This window comes from Periplaneta americana, chromosome 6 (genome assembly GCF_040183065.1).
Source record: "Periplaneta americana isolate PAMFEO1 chromosome 6, P.americana_PAMFEO1_priV1, whole genome shotgun sequence".
Classification (NCBI taxonomy): domain Eukaryota; kingdom Metazoa; phylum Arthropoda; class Insecta; order Blattodea; family Blattidae; genus Periplaneta; species Periplaneta americana.
The window spans coordinates 40,555,409-40,572,799 of NC_091122.1; the positions used below are offsets into that span (position 1 = coordinate 40,555,409).

The window sequence follows — 17,391 nt, forward strand, 5'->3', positions numbered from 1 at the left end:
TTCGCTAGAATTTGTTATAAATGAGAGAAACCTGCAATTCTCATTGCAATTATAACGTCACAGTACATTCCTTCAGAAATATTAATGCACATTCATGCGAGAGCGAATAGAAGTTTGTCATCTTTTTAAGACTTCTTAATGAATAAAAAGTTTTTTTTTTTTTTTTTGTAATTATTGGTAAACAAATTTAAGGTACCTAACATAATATCAAGGGAGAAGTATCTTTCTGTTGTTTGTTTTTGTGCTAATAACTTATTCTTACATATAGCATAGTGCTGTAGGATTATTTATTTGTGACAACAATGTTCTCTCAGATCTGAGAGTAGAATTCATGATTTGCTGACTAGACTGTATGCGTCACCGAAAGTTTTCTTAATGGTTCACAGAAATTTACCATAGGCCTGTCTGTATTTATGAGGCATATAATTAACAGGCAATCGGAAATTTTTTGTAAAAAGGCATGAGTTAAAAACATTAAAGATACAGGTTATGTAACATTTCAATGCATCACGATGTTAAGGAATTTATCTTATATATATATATATATATATATATATATATATATATATATATATATATTCAACAATTAGAAGTAGGTGTTACAGGCTAATAGTTTCAAAATAACTGAGAAGGGCTTTCGCTTTGTAGTATGTTTTAGTAGGCTACTTATCTTTATCTTTTAAAGTACATAGACTACACAAGACGAAATATTACAGCATTGTTCTTTAAAAGTGTGAATAAGCTTTAACTGACAGCCAGGAAGTAGCCATAAACACCTTTTCTTCCAGAACATTCGAGATGAATGATATCATTTGAGTGTTAGTCTTGATCACATAACAGATTAGCCATACCCGTGTTGAAATCGGTAAATGTGGAAGAGAACAACCACCAGGATCGCCACTGTTGATTGAGAACAATCACTAGATGGAAGTACAGTTGCTCCATGAATTTATTTATTTATTTTATTTTATTTTTTCAGAAATGTATATTTATTTAAGTACAAGGTCGCAAAATGAACCCATGCCTTTTACAAGATGTATGTAACATAGTACATGATTTAGTATAAAAAATACAATTTACATTCAAACACTCACCAAGAGTGAAGTGTTTTACAAGAAATCACTCATTCATTAAACACGAGAAAGTACCAAATTATTGAGCAATGGATTTGGATGTATTTTTACAGATTTTATAAATTTGGTTCTGGCATTTTGAATATAATCACTAAATAACATTATATTTAGTGACTCATATAGTTGAGAGTTACTGATAATATAGTCTGCTCCCGTGATTGTCCTACATACTGATCTTTGTATTCCATCCAGTCTTTTAATATGACGTATAATTTAAATCAGAGTTATAACGTAACTTCTTATGCAATAGCTAGATGGCAGCATAGTGAAATTGATAAAAATGGTTGCCGTCAAAGCCTATAAGGCTGAGCAATCTATTATATATGTGATCTGGGCTGTCACTTAACATTTATTGAAACAATACCGTGAAGTACTGTATGTCCAACAGCTTTTATTTTATTTTCTTGATTTACCCAATGAACCTTCTGGACTCAGTAGGTCGTATAGATGCTTTATCATTATCGCATATAATTATGGGAAAGAGTGACTTTTTACAGTGCATGCATTATGTCCAGATACTCCCCCACTCTTCCTACAGAGCTGCACACGAGATCGGATGAGTTTATGTACGAATTATAGGGGAATGGATTAGTCTTTGCCTTAAACTCTGTAGACACACACCCGACCTTCCCTTCTACTCTTACCCCCTCCACAGAAACATTGTTCCCGTACTGCACATCGCGAGTGTCTTGGCAAAATGCATGAGCTGTACTGGACATAGTAATAAATAAAATATGTAATAAGAACGAAACAACTTAAAGTATCATTTGAAACTTTCACAGTGTTCAGTATGTTGCGAGGTTTTTGGGTATTTGCACCATGTTATAGGTACGGTAGATATCTAATATATTGGAAATACATCATTAGGGAAGGTAGGAAAAGAGCATTCTACCTGTTGGAGCCGTGTACAAGAACTACTCTCCAGGACTGGACGTCAAGTTTAGCATGGGAGTGAACGAAAAGTATGAAATATTGGTTATAAAAATTTGAATTTTTATTTAATATGTTAAATAAGAAATTTAGGGACAACTGGACAATGTATGTGGAACAGCAGCACCAACTCTGTTCACCGCTAGTGACTGGACCGCACTGAGATCTGGTGAGTGGGGTGGGGGGGAATGTGCGGCACTGATTCGAACTAAAGTTCATGTAGTTTAACAACCACGATTGCAGACGTTTGAGTAAGTGCTTTGTTGTAATGAAACAACACTTTCTTCTTGGCCATACCCAGCCTCTTCTCGCGAATTTTTTCTTTCAGTTGCTGCAGGTGATCTGAATAATATTTTCCGGTTAATGTTCTCCCCTTTGCTAGATAGTGTATCATGATTATCCTCTCAGAATTCTAGAACATGGATGCCATGACTTTCCCAGCCAATTGAGCAGCTTTTGCTTTCGTTTGAAGTGGAGAATCACTGTTCTTCCATTGTTTTGACTGCTGTTTTGTCTGTGGTATGTAATTAGCAGATCCAGGTATCATCAGTAGTCGCAAACCTCCTCAAAAAGTCGGACGTATTTTTCTCGAATCGAGCCAAACAGTCCCTCTAAGATGTGGCACACCTGTTCAGTTGAGATAAGCACAATCTCACTAAACTAATTTCTCACATTTTCAGTTGACGATCATTCAACACCATTTCGTGGATTTGTTTTCTACGATTTTTTCACTTGTTGCTGTTACTGGGTACCATCTATCATCTTCCACACTTTCTCGACCATGTTTAAATAGTGCCACTCATTTTTTTCATAATCGAAAATGCTGAAGCTGATTCCCAAGAAGCTCCATTTCCATTTTTGCCGATCTGTTTGGCGCACGAACTTTTAAATGCACCTTATAAAGATACCAGAGGAGTAACACGTTAATTTAGAAAAAAAATTCTGTGAAATAATTGTGATATAATCACAAAATAGTACATTATGCAACGAGCCTATAATGGTAGTAATTAAGACGCGAGTATGTTTGTTTATGAAACGAGCGCAAGCGAATTTCATAATTTTCATACGAGCGTCTTAATTACCATTATAGGCAAGTTTCATACGACTTTTTATGCTCGACCATATTTCTAACTTGAAATTATTCGTAAGTATTCATGTTATGGTTATGTATATGAGGAGCGGAACTGACCTGAATTGTGAGATGTGCGCAGACGCGAAAGTATTGATTTTTCCGAGGCACGAAAGTCATTGACCTTGATATAATCTAGAGAATAACATGAACATTAGTCTTGATAAAACCTGGAAATTGATTTAGAATTGAAAAACGACATGCCAGATTGAATTTATTTGAATATTATTTACAATTAACGCTAATTATTATAGTAACAGAACATAACCTTCTGCGACAGTATTGGATTTCCAGCCTCCGTGACTTTTCGCTAATTGTCTTTTGATTGCATATCCGAGAATAATCGATACTTGCGGTTTTATAATGGTATAATGGTGATTTCTCATTGGCTGAACAACTTAATTATAATGAATAGGTGTACTTTAATGAGGTGCATTAAAGGGCTACTACCAGGTGTATAATTACTACATTTCGGCATGGTCGAGCATAAAAACACTTAACATACCGATACACAGAATTGAAAGAAGAGTTAAAAATATAAAAATAAGTTTAGGCTGTCTTGAAAGTGTGTTTTTTGTCACAAATTGTATAATTGAGGAAATAAATTTTCTAAATTCCATGTATAATACAGAGAGTCTCACGGAACGTTCCTAGTGTTTTTGTCGACTGTCCAGTAGCAGGTCCCCCCTTGCTAACGCTGCTGCTTGCATCTGCAAACTCACTGGATTAGAACTTGCGTTTTATGTTATATTTATAACTTTCAGTACTCACCCTCCATACCGTAGCTGCTGTAAGTGTAGTCCATTTTGTGTGATAGGCCACTAATTCACATCACATCATTCACAGAACCTGTTTCATTAAACCTATTCACTAAATTTAGTATTGTTTTTCTATGCAGCCTGGTTGGCCAGGACGTTTATGTCTAAAGTTTTCCCTTGTTCTGCCATAACAATTTCTTTTTCTGTATGTGCACTCATGGAAAGAAAAAATAATTGGCTTAGAGGTATCTTCGTAGGGGCCATGAAATTTTGCATCAAACTATCTTTATCATTCTGATTAATGTTGTTTCTCCCATTTGTTTAGAATGAACTTAACCCTGTTCTGCCTTTATCCGTTTTTAATTTAGATAATAGTATCGGTACTGGTTACTGTGTTCGAGTCCTACCCATTGCTCGATTTTTTTTTTGTAAGTTTGTATTTAATTTTACTCCACTATCGCTGTTGCAATATTTTGCTCAATCTTGCAGTCTCGCATTTGACTGACACTCCATTGGTGGACCCGTTTTTTTTGTATGGTGCATTTGTTGTTAGTAATCAGCAGTTTGTTTTACACTCGACGAAATTTTAACTTGGATAAAAACTTGATTTTTTTTTCATGTAGTGTATTTTGCGACTATAAAAATTGTTGGTGTTGAGAAGAGTAACTGACTGATGTAATAATTCTGAGGTTTTGTGAGTTTCCTTAGTTTCTGCACATAAATGTAAGCTATTTAAAATAGATTATATCCATATGTCTATACTCTGTAACTCTATATTAGTTAGCAACTATTATGTATCATGTTGAGTAGCCTTTAAATTTGTTGCATTGTAACAGTGGCGTACGTAGAATTTTGTCAAGGAGGAGCGGGGGGTCATTAAAATTGTTTACAATTTATATTATTGGTATTTTAAATCTTGTGTATTATTATTATTATTATTATTATTATTATTATTATTATTATTATTATTATTATTATTATTATTATTATTATGTTACGGTATATTTATTAATAAATTATACTATGTTCTAATATAACAGATTCCTGAATATCCTTATAAAATCTTTGAAACGTAATTTTTTCACAACCATCCAATTTTTAACAAGTTTTAACGTCTGTTTAATTTTTATAATAAAAAATGTTTGTGTCACTTACATAATACTCATATAACACAATAAATAAATAAATAAAATATATATATATATATATATATATATATATATATATATATATATATAAAATTTAGTCAACAGTTATTTTTTGTATATCGTTGTTGTTCCTGCAATAACTCCTATGTGCAAAATATACAATTTTTCAGTAGAAGGAAAAAACACATTTATTCATCCTATGGCAGCCGTACATAGGGGATTGTGAATTCTTACATTTTCGAAAGAAAGAAAAATAATTACATATAGGAGTAATCTTCATCTTACGATGTTTGGTGATGTATACACGTCCGTTGATGTGACATATTAATGAATTTAAATACTATTATAGTCACAAGCATGCCATGGTATGAAAGAAAAATTTCACAACCTCGAGCGGGAATCGAACCTGCGACTTCCTGTTCTCCGGTCAGGCGCTCTACGAACTCGATAGCTCAGTGGTAGAGCGCCTGACCGGAGAACAGGAAGTCGCAGGTTCGATTCCCGCTCGAGGTTGTGAAATTTTTCTTTCATACCATGGCATGATTGTGACTATAATAGTATTTAAATTCATTACATATAGGAGATTTTATTATTTGCTGTATCACTATTTAAGTTATTTAATAGAGCAAAAATCTGAAAATCGATAAATATGTCACATAGGAGTTATTGCAGGAACAACGACGAAATGTTAGGTAAGACACTTTATTTTACGTAACAGGAGAATGCATGGAAACAATAAAATTTATTGAAATATATGCACTTTTTTAAGTTAAAGGGGAGGGGAGGGGGGTTCAAACCCGGTAACCTCCTCCCTTGCTTATGCCCCTACGTTGTAAGTAGGATTCTAAGAAGAGAACATTTCTGTCTTCACATAAAACAGGCCTATATATTGTCTCAGTATTAACTATTTTCATAATAATAATAATAATAATAATAATAATAATTATTATTATTATTATAATAATGTTTTATTCTTTCTGGCAGAGTTAAGGCCGTGAGGCCTTCTCTTCCACTCAACCAGAGGATAAAAAGGAAATGCATGATAATTTAAAATGTTAATAGGCCTGCAAAAGATAGTTATAGGTATACTGCCCCTGTCTGTCCCTATTGATCATTACCTTGGGGATTCCGAAAACCAACCTAAGACAAAATCGAAACAGAAAAATATCCATAAGCCAGAAGATTATCGAACTTAAGTACTTAAACTAGATGACAAATTAAATTATATGATTACTTAATAAACTAGTTAAAGATATTATAATAAATGGACAGAAATATGAGGAAGTAGATTCTTTTAAATATTTAGGAGTTCTAATTACCCAAGAAAACACTGCAGATGCGGATATGAGGCAAAAAATTGCTGGGGGAAATAGATGCCTGAGAGCCCTTAACAAAACTTTGAGAGCAAAATGCATAAGTAAAAAAGCAAAACTTATATTATATAAAACAATCGTAAGACCAATTGTGCTTTATGGCAGTGAAACTTGGACTCTGTCGAAGAAAATGGAACAACAACTTATGACATGGGAAAGGAAAATTCTAAGGAAAATCTATGGTCCTAAATATGAGAATGGGCACTGGAGGATTAGATATAATACAGAACTGAAAACTCAATATAAATCTCCAGATATTGTTGCTGAAATCAAAGCCTGTAGGTTGGAATGGTTAGGACATGTAATCAGGATGAATGATCAGAGAATACCAAAAAAGATTCTAAACACAAAACCAGAAGGCAGGCGCAATATTGGCAGACAGAAACTAAGATGGTTGGATGGAGTGGAGGACGATTTAAGGACTCTAGGCGTGAGAAGATGGAGGAAGAAGGCTCTGGTTGGACAGGAATGGACCAAGATCCTAAGGGAGGCCAAGGCTAGACTACAAGGGCCGTAGTGCCGAAGAAGAAGAAGAAGAAGAATAAACTAGTTACAGTTGTGAATTATAATATGTGTACCCTGGGACACTGTGCATTCTAAAATAAGATGTTTCACTTTGGACTTGAAAGCGTTAAGGTCGGGCAGCCCCTAACATCTGCAGGTAATGAATTCCAAGAGCGGATAGTGTCTATTGTAAAAGACGAAGAATACTCGGAAGTTCTGTGGAGAGGGACTGACAATAGAGTATCGTGTTGTAACCAGGTATACAGATTATGATGTATGGACAGATTATGAAATCGTGATAGAAGGTATTCAGGGGTTGATGTATGCAAAATCTGATAGAGAAGAGAAAGGCATTGCAAACTGCGACTGTCAGCCAGCTGGAGCCAAGACAGTTCATTGAAAGACGATGAGATATGATCATAGAGACGGATATTACATATAAACCGAACACAGGCATTATGGACACACTGTAATTTATGAGTCAGATCATGACTGAGATCACTTAATAGAATGCCACAAGTGTTTGAATTTCATGTGACACGAGAGAAATGTTATGTACAGCTCACAAATTCATTCAGTTCTTTCATATTAACATAGGTTTCATCATTATTTTTGCCATAAGGCTTTGAAATTGAAATTTTTTATCCAGCAAATGATAGTAGGACCAGTGAATATTTTCTGTCGACAGTAGAAATAATTCTCGTGTGCAATAATTGAGAACTTTGTTGTCTTAACATGCTTTTAAATATTCAAGAAAATGTTAAAAATTAAAAATGTTTGTTGTGAAACACTATTGTTGTTTAGTCAACTGTTCGAAGACAGGTCTGAACCTCACAAGTGATACCAAGAAGGCACCACTTATGAGGCAACTATGCCAGGAGGTAATGGGGTGGGGTGGCCAGTTCCTTTCCCCCTCCATCGCATACATAGCCGACTAGCTACATATTACACTGTTAGTCAGACTTCAGATGCATACAAACAATTGCTCTTTTTTAAGTTGGTTATTTAACGATGTTGTATCAACTACGAGGTTATTTAGCATCGATGAGGTTAGTGATGACGAGATGAGGCCGAGGATTCGCCATAGATTACCTGGCATTCACCTTACTGTTGGAAAAAACCTCGGAAAAAACTCAACCAGGTATCCGCCCAAGGGGATCGAACCCGAGCCGAAGCACAACTACAGACTGACAGGCAAGCACCTTAACTGACTGAGCCACACTGGTGGCAATTGTTCTTCCTCTGACACATATCGTTAAGTGAGATGTACTGCCTGATAATAGATGTACATATCAGCCAGAACCTCAGTCGGAGGATTATGAAACACTAAAGGAATTTTATATTCCCCATGACATTTCGTCGTTTTCCTAAAAAAACCCGCACATGTCTGAAAATAATATTTTTCTGGTTGAAAGAATGTTCGTAATTGGATGAAATAGTGAGGTTATTATATACTTACTTATCCTTAAATATTAGCTTCCCAGTAGATAAGCTGTACACTTGAACAGAGTCGAAGTCGCAGTCAAATAGTCCTGGCTGGATGTCTGCCTCGGTGAACTGCAGTCCAAGCCGTCTTCCACGTTGTCCAAATATCGTTATCACACAATGTAAAGCGGAAAGATTTTGTGCTCCCACTACGAATTGGTATTGTGGTATGTTACCCGATGTTACATCAACAGTTTGAGAACAATTCACATTGTTTTCAATTGGTGTTTGCGGCAGTTGAGTAGAAGGTGGCAGAATTGGCATCTGCGGCATTTGAGTAGCAGGTGGCGGAATTTCTGGCACTGGTGGTGGCAATGGCGTTGGTGGTGTTGGTGGTACGGGCACTGCTTGTCGAAATTGTGAATTATTGTTTAACCGATTACGACCATTTGCACTGCTTGAAATTCTAGTACGTTGTTTGTTTACATTTCGCTGTGTTGAAGTATCAGAATTTGTTGCTCCAAAGTATTGTAGTATTAGTATAGATAAAGTTAAAATGCACAGTTTCATTGTCAGATGAGGCCCTGTTGCTCGTACTCGTGGTGATTGTTCTAAGTAGTGTGATGTTGTATACTGACTAGTATATTCATTCGGTCTCTAGTAATCAGGTACCAGCATCACTTCCAATTGAGGTAAGAGGGAAAGTGCTGTATTACATCATAACCTGCATAATTATTTTTCTTTCTGTGTCTATTGAATAGACTCTATGAACCCTTATATTACGTACTTTCAGTTACCAGGAACTATTAGACTTTGTGTGGCTGATATGAATTTTAAGATCTCGTTTATAGTTTGAGGCAGGGGCGTATGTAAGGGAGGGGTTACAGCGTTAGAACCTCCCCTTGAACTTAGAAAAAAAAAGAGGGATATTTAGATTTGAGTTTTTTTTTAAATCCATAATCCTTTTCCTTCTCTAATTTTTCACTGTCAGAGTAACAAAATCTACATCGACATAAAGCATAGTCCTCCTACTCCTTCAATATATTCATCATGCCAGTTTCATTCTTCATTAGTTCCATGTTCCATTATTGTATTTAATTACATTTATTTCAATATATTTTATTGACCCTCTGATTGAGGTTCTGGATGATATGAGCCGTTCAGAGCAAAAGCGGTGTAAGTCAAAATTGGATAATGAGGTTTAAAGTAAAAATTCTGTAAAATACAGCGCAAAGAAGCAATTAATATGCCCTTCGTGCTATCCACTGACTACTAATAGTTCAAATAAAGTGAATATTAATTGCTACTTTGCGCTTTATTTTACAGAATGTTTACTTCATCCCTCATTACCCATTCTTGACTTACACCACTTCTGCTCTGAATGGCTCATATGCACATCTATTATCAGGCACTTGACGATATGTGTCACAGGAAGAACAATTGTTTGTGTGCATCTGAAGTCTGACTAGTGTAATATGTACTAGTTGAAGATGTGTGCAATGAAGGGAGAAAGGAACTGACCACCCTACCCCATTATCTCGTGGCATAGTTGCCTCATAAGTGGTGCCTTGTTGGTATCACTTGTGAGGTTGAGACCTGTCTTTGGACAACTAAACAACAACAACATATTTTGTTTCCTTGGATTTTTCTGTTACGTACTGTAATGTGTCTTACCTATCATATGCAAATAACTGTTGATTAAATATTATATAGCCTATGAATGATTATTGTGTAAGTGTAATAGTGACACAAGCATTTTTTTGTTGTAAAAAATTAAATAGAAGCCCAAGTTAAAATTTGTTAAAAATTGGATGGCTGTGAAAGTATTATGTTTCAAAGATTTTATGACGATATTCATGAATATAATATTAATAAATAAACCGGTACCGTAATATAATAATAATAATAATAATAATAATAATAATACCGGTACATAAAATTTGAAATACCGATAATGTAAATTGTAAACAATTTTAATAATACCTCCTCCCCCTTGACAAAATTCTGCATACGCCACTTGTTTGAGGACTAAGTTATATTATTTTATTGAAATATCGTATATGTGCATAAATATATTTCCTGGTGATGTGTGTGACAGTAACCTGTTTATCTATTCAGTAATTACTGCGAATATGCCGTATTTGCTCGCGTAATTTTCGCCGTCACATAATTTACGCACCCCAATTTTTAAGCATTTTTCTTCCTTTTTTTTTTTTTTTTTAATTTGCAAAGTTTAGCCACTTGGCCAATTATGATGGTAAAAAAATACAACGACATTACGGCTCGCCACATGCCTCAGTACATCCCGTGACTGTTCTAGAGTTGTGACAATGGATTGTTTGTATGTCATCACATGCATAAAAGTCATCCCCCCCCCCCCCCAACCTGACCGATCACTGTAAAATTATGATAGAACCAAATGTTGCTGTATTCTTATTCGTTTTTCACTCAACCTTGATTTCGCCAAAGTTGTGTTCCGTTTTCGAAGATTTTTAATATTGTATTTACTTACTTATCCAACTTTATTTAATATTTATATAAATGAAATTATTTTAAAATGGAACCAAATCTACACATCAGGAATCAAAATAACCAGTGCTCTAACATTAAATACCTTACTCTATGCCGATGATCAAGTCATAATTTCCAATTCAGAGGATAATTTACAAAGAGGATTATATACATTAAATAAAATATTAACAGATTTTGGGATCGAAATTTCAGCACAAAAATCAAAAGTAATGGCATTTTTTAGGACAAGACCCAGTTAGAAGTAAGATAATACACAATAACCAATGCCTCGAACAAGTATAAAATTTCAATTATCTGGGTTGTGAAATATCTTATCAAAATGAAAAAGATGTGAACAAGAAAATTGCCAAATTTACACAAATTCTAGGAATAATAAACAATACATTATAAGCTAAATTAGTATAAAAATCTACAAGAATAAAAATATATAATACACTAGCATTACCCTCCCTTTTATACGGAAGCGAGATTTGGACATTAAAGAAAAAAGACATGAACAGAACAAAGCAACGGAAATGAAATTTTTCAGGACAGCAGGATATACTCTTTTAGACCGAAAAAGGAATGAAGAAATTTTAGAACAATTAGAAGTAAAGTCAGTAGAAGAAAAAATCAGCAGATATAAATTAAATTGGCTAGATCATGTAAGAAGTATGGAAAATTCAAGAATCTCAGTATAAACCTAGAGGACATCGTCGACCAGGAAGACATTTTAGAAGAATGCTAGATGGGGCTGAAACAGGTCTTCAGAGGGCTAATTCGTGAAGGATGATGATGATGATTTGATATGGCTACATTATATATAAGTACATTACAATACAAATAATTATTCTAGTGTATTTTTTAATTCCCCGTACAATTTACGCACCCCTACTTCAAGACGATTTTTTTGTCCAAAAAAAGTGCGAAAAATATGCGAGTAAATACGATAGTTTCCAAATTTTAAATACCATATTCTATTCCATGATGAGTATTGAAGAGGAAAGGCTTTCTTGAAGTATCATCAGCAACAATTCTGTGTAGGTCCTTGGAAAGCTTTTGCTGTTTGTTTCACTTTGTTGTCAGTTTTTTTGCAGTTAAATTAATTAGCATAAGAATAGGCTACTATTTTGTGTCATATTGCTCGTTCTCTTTCAACATAGACTTTCACCACGGTCTAGTATACAGTCACGAAGTTTGAGTTGTGAGGGTGCTAGGATCAATAGACTGTGCAGGTACTATTTCGCATTGTCTGTAATGAGGAAATAGTAGCGATCCCAGTGGTTAGCAACTATCTATGATTGCATATTTACTACGTATTGAGGTGCGTGACTGTATATACTAGACTATGCTTTCACTTTTCCTGTGATTTGTTATTTTCCTGAGGGTGGGGTGCCCTCATTTTATAACTCTTTGCCCAACATCGAAATGTTGTGCTGAAGTTCTTAAATTATTTAATATTGGGAAACAAGAATAACTTCGTTGTTAAATACTGAGCATTAGGTATAATACTGATACATATAATAATTTTAAAAAAGTTAAGTTATTGTTATGAATTTAAATTTGTAATGTTACTAGAAATGCAGACCTCTGTCATCAGAATATATAATACTGACATCTTTATATTACAAAAATGCATAAAATGTATGTAAAGACTTCTCTAATGCCACGAGAAAAATTGCCGTTCAGTAAAATATAATAATTAGCCTATGTATGAAATTATGTATATTTAGGAATTGGTTTCAGCTGAATGTAGTTAAGGAAAGGGGAAATAGCTATACAGTATGAGATATGCAATTTATGAACAAAGTAGTGGCTTTTTTTTTGCAGTGGAAAAAAATCTTTATGCCCATCTTACAAATTGCACCTTTCTTCTATTTACTGATTTTGTTTCAAATATACAAATTATTTCCAGTGACTTTAATGTGTCTTAATATGACTGATCATATTTATATTATTTAATTAAAACTACTGTATTTTCATCATTGTGCTTTGTAATGCATATGGAGTACCTACCTCAGTGTTTCTTTGAAATAAACGTGAAACTTTCTCCTTCTTTTGTTGAAAAACAGAAAATTACTCAGTAGTAGAATGTAAACTCTTCGACAAATGGACTTTCTTCAGACTTTGGATATATTAGAGATATTCAGTGATAACTGCATAGTCTAGGGCAGAGGTTCTCAAACTGTGGTATGTGTACCACTGGAACTTTAATAGGTGGTATGTCTTTAAATTTGTAAAAATAACTAATTGCTTCAGTTGAAAGTGTGCCACAAGCACTCGCCAGTTAGTATGCAATTAGGACAACTGTCAATTTCTCAGTACTGTTGTTGGAAATAGTGACGAATGTTTTGGGCTTCTTTGTTTTCATTATCCCAAAAAAACAAAATATGTCGATGTTTCCTTGTGTTGAAAGATTTGTTGAGGAAAATTATATATCTCAATCCTGAAATGGTGGCTGAGATACAGGAACACTGCCATTATTTGAGAATAGATTTCTGGAGGTACCTATCATTAGCTACAAATGCGGTACAGTTTTATTTGCCTTTCATGGCAACTTATTTATATGAAGGCAGTTTTCTTTTTTAGTGTTTTTGCGAATAAGTATAAATATTGAGCGTGATCTGAGATTAAAATTTTCAAAACTGTTTCTGGCATTAAAAACCTAGTGTGATCAAAATAAGGTCATGCTTCTCATTAAAAACATATTTTGTAATTCGTAAACATAATAAATTTAATTATGAAAGCATTTTAAGTAATTGTAACTCCCTATATTTCTTCTGGTAGGTGGTATATGAGTCTTCAGTACACTGAATTAGTGGTACTTGTAGAAAAAAAGTTTAAAGAATCTTTGGTCTAAGGCATTGTACCTTGGACAAGTGATATGGAAAGAGCACTGGCGTGAGACATCATGGGGGAAAAAAATTCAACTCAGCTGGGAGAATCATGCTGACCATATGTTACCCCCGCACTAGTTCAATGATGGTTCACCTCTGCTGAGGCATGTGGACATGGGGTAGCAATTGGCTTGTCAGTGTTGGCCCTTCATGGATTTTCGCGCTACAACAGATTGTTATTGTTGTTGTTGTAGTTTAGTGTTGTAGTGCTGATGCTGATTGCTATGACTGGGGCTTTTATTTTTCTCAGAAAGACCTGGCGAATTGTAAATGGTATAAGAACTTTGTTTGCTATAGGGCAGACTATAGAGTGACCAACTGGTTATCAACTGAAGGAATGTATCTGTTACTTTACCGTTACTTCTTCTTACTGCACTACCTGTGCTCATCATCCTATACGATTTTGATATTCTTTTATTGCAAAATCTGCACTTCTGCATAGAAGCAATACGTCCTATCCAACATTCACCTTTGCTGCCTGTTGTAGCTGGCAAGAAAACTCGTAGCAGACGACGATGACTTATTCAGCTGCTTAATTTTCAGCGACGAAGCAACATTCCATACGAGTAGGAAAATTAACAAGCACAACTGTCGTGTTTGGGGTATACAGAAACCTCACAGAGCGTGATTCACCAAAGGTGAATGTTTTCTGCGCGTTGTCAAAACAAAAACTGTACGGACTTTCTTCATTGAGGCTACTGTGACTGGACATTCATATCTGGACATGTTGGAACAATGGTTGGTGCCTCAACTTAGACAAGATCTCGATGACGATTTCATCTTTCAGCAAGATGGGGCTCCGCCACATTTCCACAATGCAGTTCGTGCTTACCTGAATACAGAGATGTCTGATCGTTGGATAGGACTTGCTGGAGTAAGGGACAGATGTTTCATGACATGGCCACCAAGGTCACCCGACATGACTGCATGTGACTTTTTTTCTGTGGGGGTACCTAAAGGACCGTGTGTTTGTACCACCTTTGCCACGTGATTTAGAGGAACTGAAAACCAGAAGAGAAGCTGCCGCCATGGTCACAGAGGATATGTTGAAAAGGAAGAGTTTGATTATCGTTTGGACATCTACTGATTCGTGTAAGGTGTAAAACGAACTTCGAGAGTTTGACTTTAAACTGACGTGTGTTTGAAAGTGCTATCATTAGTAGTTTTTGTGTAATAAAATATTGAAAGTGTTACTGGACTTTTGATATGCCCTGCATATATAGTCGTAGTAGTTTGGTATTCCCAAGAAACTAGTTCGATTAATTAAAATGTGTCTTAGTGAAACTTACAGCAGAGTCCGTATAGGCCATTTTCTATCTGATGCTTTTCCAATTCACTGCGGGCTAAAGCAGGGAGATGCACTATCACCTTTACTTTTTAACTTCGCTCTAGAATATGCCATTAGGAAAGTTCAGGATAACACAGAGGGTTTGGAATTGAACGGGTTACATCAGCTTCTTGTCTATGCGGATGACGTGAATATGTTAGGAGAAAATCCACAAACATTTAGGGAAAACGCGGAAATTCTTGTTGAAGCAAGTAGAGCGATAGGGTTGGAAGTAAATCCCGAAAAGACTAAGTATATGATTATGTCTCGTGACCAGAATATTGTACGAAATGGAACTATAAAAATTGGAGATTTATCCTTCGAAGAGGTGGAAAAATTCAAATATCTTGGAGCAACAGAAACAAATCTAAATGACACACAGGAGGAAATTAAACGCAGAATAAATATGGGAAATGCCTGTTATTATTCGGTTGAGAAGCTTTTGTCATCTAGTCTGCTGTCAAAAAGTCTGAAAGTTAGAATTTATAAAACAGTTATATTACCGGTTGTTCTGTATGGTTGTGAAACTTGGACTCTCACTTTGAGAGAGGAACAGAGATTAAGGGCGTTTGAGAGTAAGGTTCTTAGGAAAATATTTGGGGCTAAGAGGGATGAAGTTACAGGAGAATGGAGAAAGTTACACAACGCAGAGCTGCACGCATTGTATAATTCACCTGACATAATTAGGAACATAAAATCCAGACGTTTGAGATGGGCAGGGCATGTAGCACGTATGGGCGAATCCAGAAATGCATATAGAGTGTTAGTTGGGAGGCCAGAGGGAAAAAGACCTTTGGGGAGGCCGAGACGTAGATGGGAAGATAATATTAAAATGGATTTGAGGGAGGTAGGATATGATGGTAGAGACTGGATTAATCTTGCTCAGGATAGGGACCAATGGCGGGCTTATGTGAGGGCGGCAATGAACCTACGGGTTCCTTAAAAGCCAGTAAGTAAGTAGTAGCAGCAGCAACAGCAGCAGACTAATACTTGGACACTTGACTTAACATCATTCGTCATCGGACTTCCCACTGTTACATTTGTTGTGGTGGGAGACAAGAACCAATATATTAGTAGCGACATAAGCTCCAGTTAATAATTAAAAGTTGGTATCATATACTGTAGTTTGTATTTATCATTTTATCAACAGTACAGTTGTTTGTGAAAAATTCCCATTAAGTAACACCAGAAGGAGAATGAAAGAATAAATGAACTATACATAGAAAATTCCATAATAATTTTATTGCTTGCTTGTGTTACTTTTATGTTCCCAATATGACCTGTTACAAGATGTTGATAGTGTAGATCTCTTTTTATATTTACATTATTTATTGTATCTGATAGATTTTACTTCAGCCATATATAGAACAAGTATAAAATTATACACAAATATATAATATCTAATTAGACCTACTAATGTAGATATGTATTGATTTAATAACAAATAGGCACATAATAGTACATTATCCAACGAGCTTATAATGATAGTAATTAAGACGCGAGTATGTTTGTTTATGAAACGAGCACAAGCGAGTTTCATAATTTTCATACGAGCGTCTTAATTACCATTATAGGCAAGTTTCATACGACTTTTTATGCTCGACCATATTTCTAACTTGAAATTATTCAGAAGTATTCATTTTATTCGTATCTGACTGAAGATCGGAAGGATCTTGTGCATAGCTCGTAAATTGTGAGATGTGTGCAGATGCGAAAGTATTGATTTTTTTCCGAGGAACAATAATGTCATTGACCTTGATGTAATCTAGAGAATAACATGAACTAATTTTGATATAACCTGGAAATTGATTTAGAATTGAAAAACGAGATGACAAATTGAATTTATTTGAATATTATTTACAATTAACGCTAATTATTATAGTAACAGAACATAACCTTCTGCGACAGTATTGGATTTCCAGCCTCCGTGACGTTTCCCTTGTCTTTCGATTACATATCCGAGAATAATCGAAAACCTGAACTTTAATGAATAGGTGTAATTTAATGACATGCATTAAAGGACTGCTACCAGGTGTATAATTACTACATTTCGGCATGGTCGAGCATAAACTTATTTTTAAAGTTCTTTGGCGTCATTGTTAAAGTATGAAAAAACATCGATAAAGTATGAAAAAATGAAAGATTCTATCCTTTTTTATTCAGTAAGAAATTTTTAAGTGGTTTTATTTATATATTTAACATTATACAGATTAACTCGTATTTCGGTACAAATAAGTAATACACTACCATCATAAT

General features: G+C 34.9%; 1 protein-coding gene across 1 annotated transcript in view; it reads left to right on the forward strand.

Moving 5' to 3' along the window:
* The window catches only part of AP-1-2beta (adaptor protein complex 1/2, beta subunit), a 63,601-nt gene that overhangs the window by 1,310 nt on the left and 44,900 nt on the right, over nt 1-17,391 (forward strand). The gene's annotated exons all lie outside the window — the stretch shown is intronic.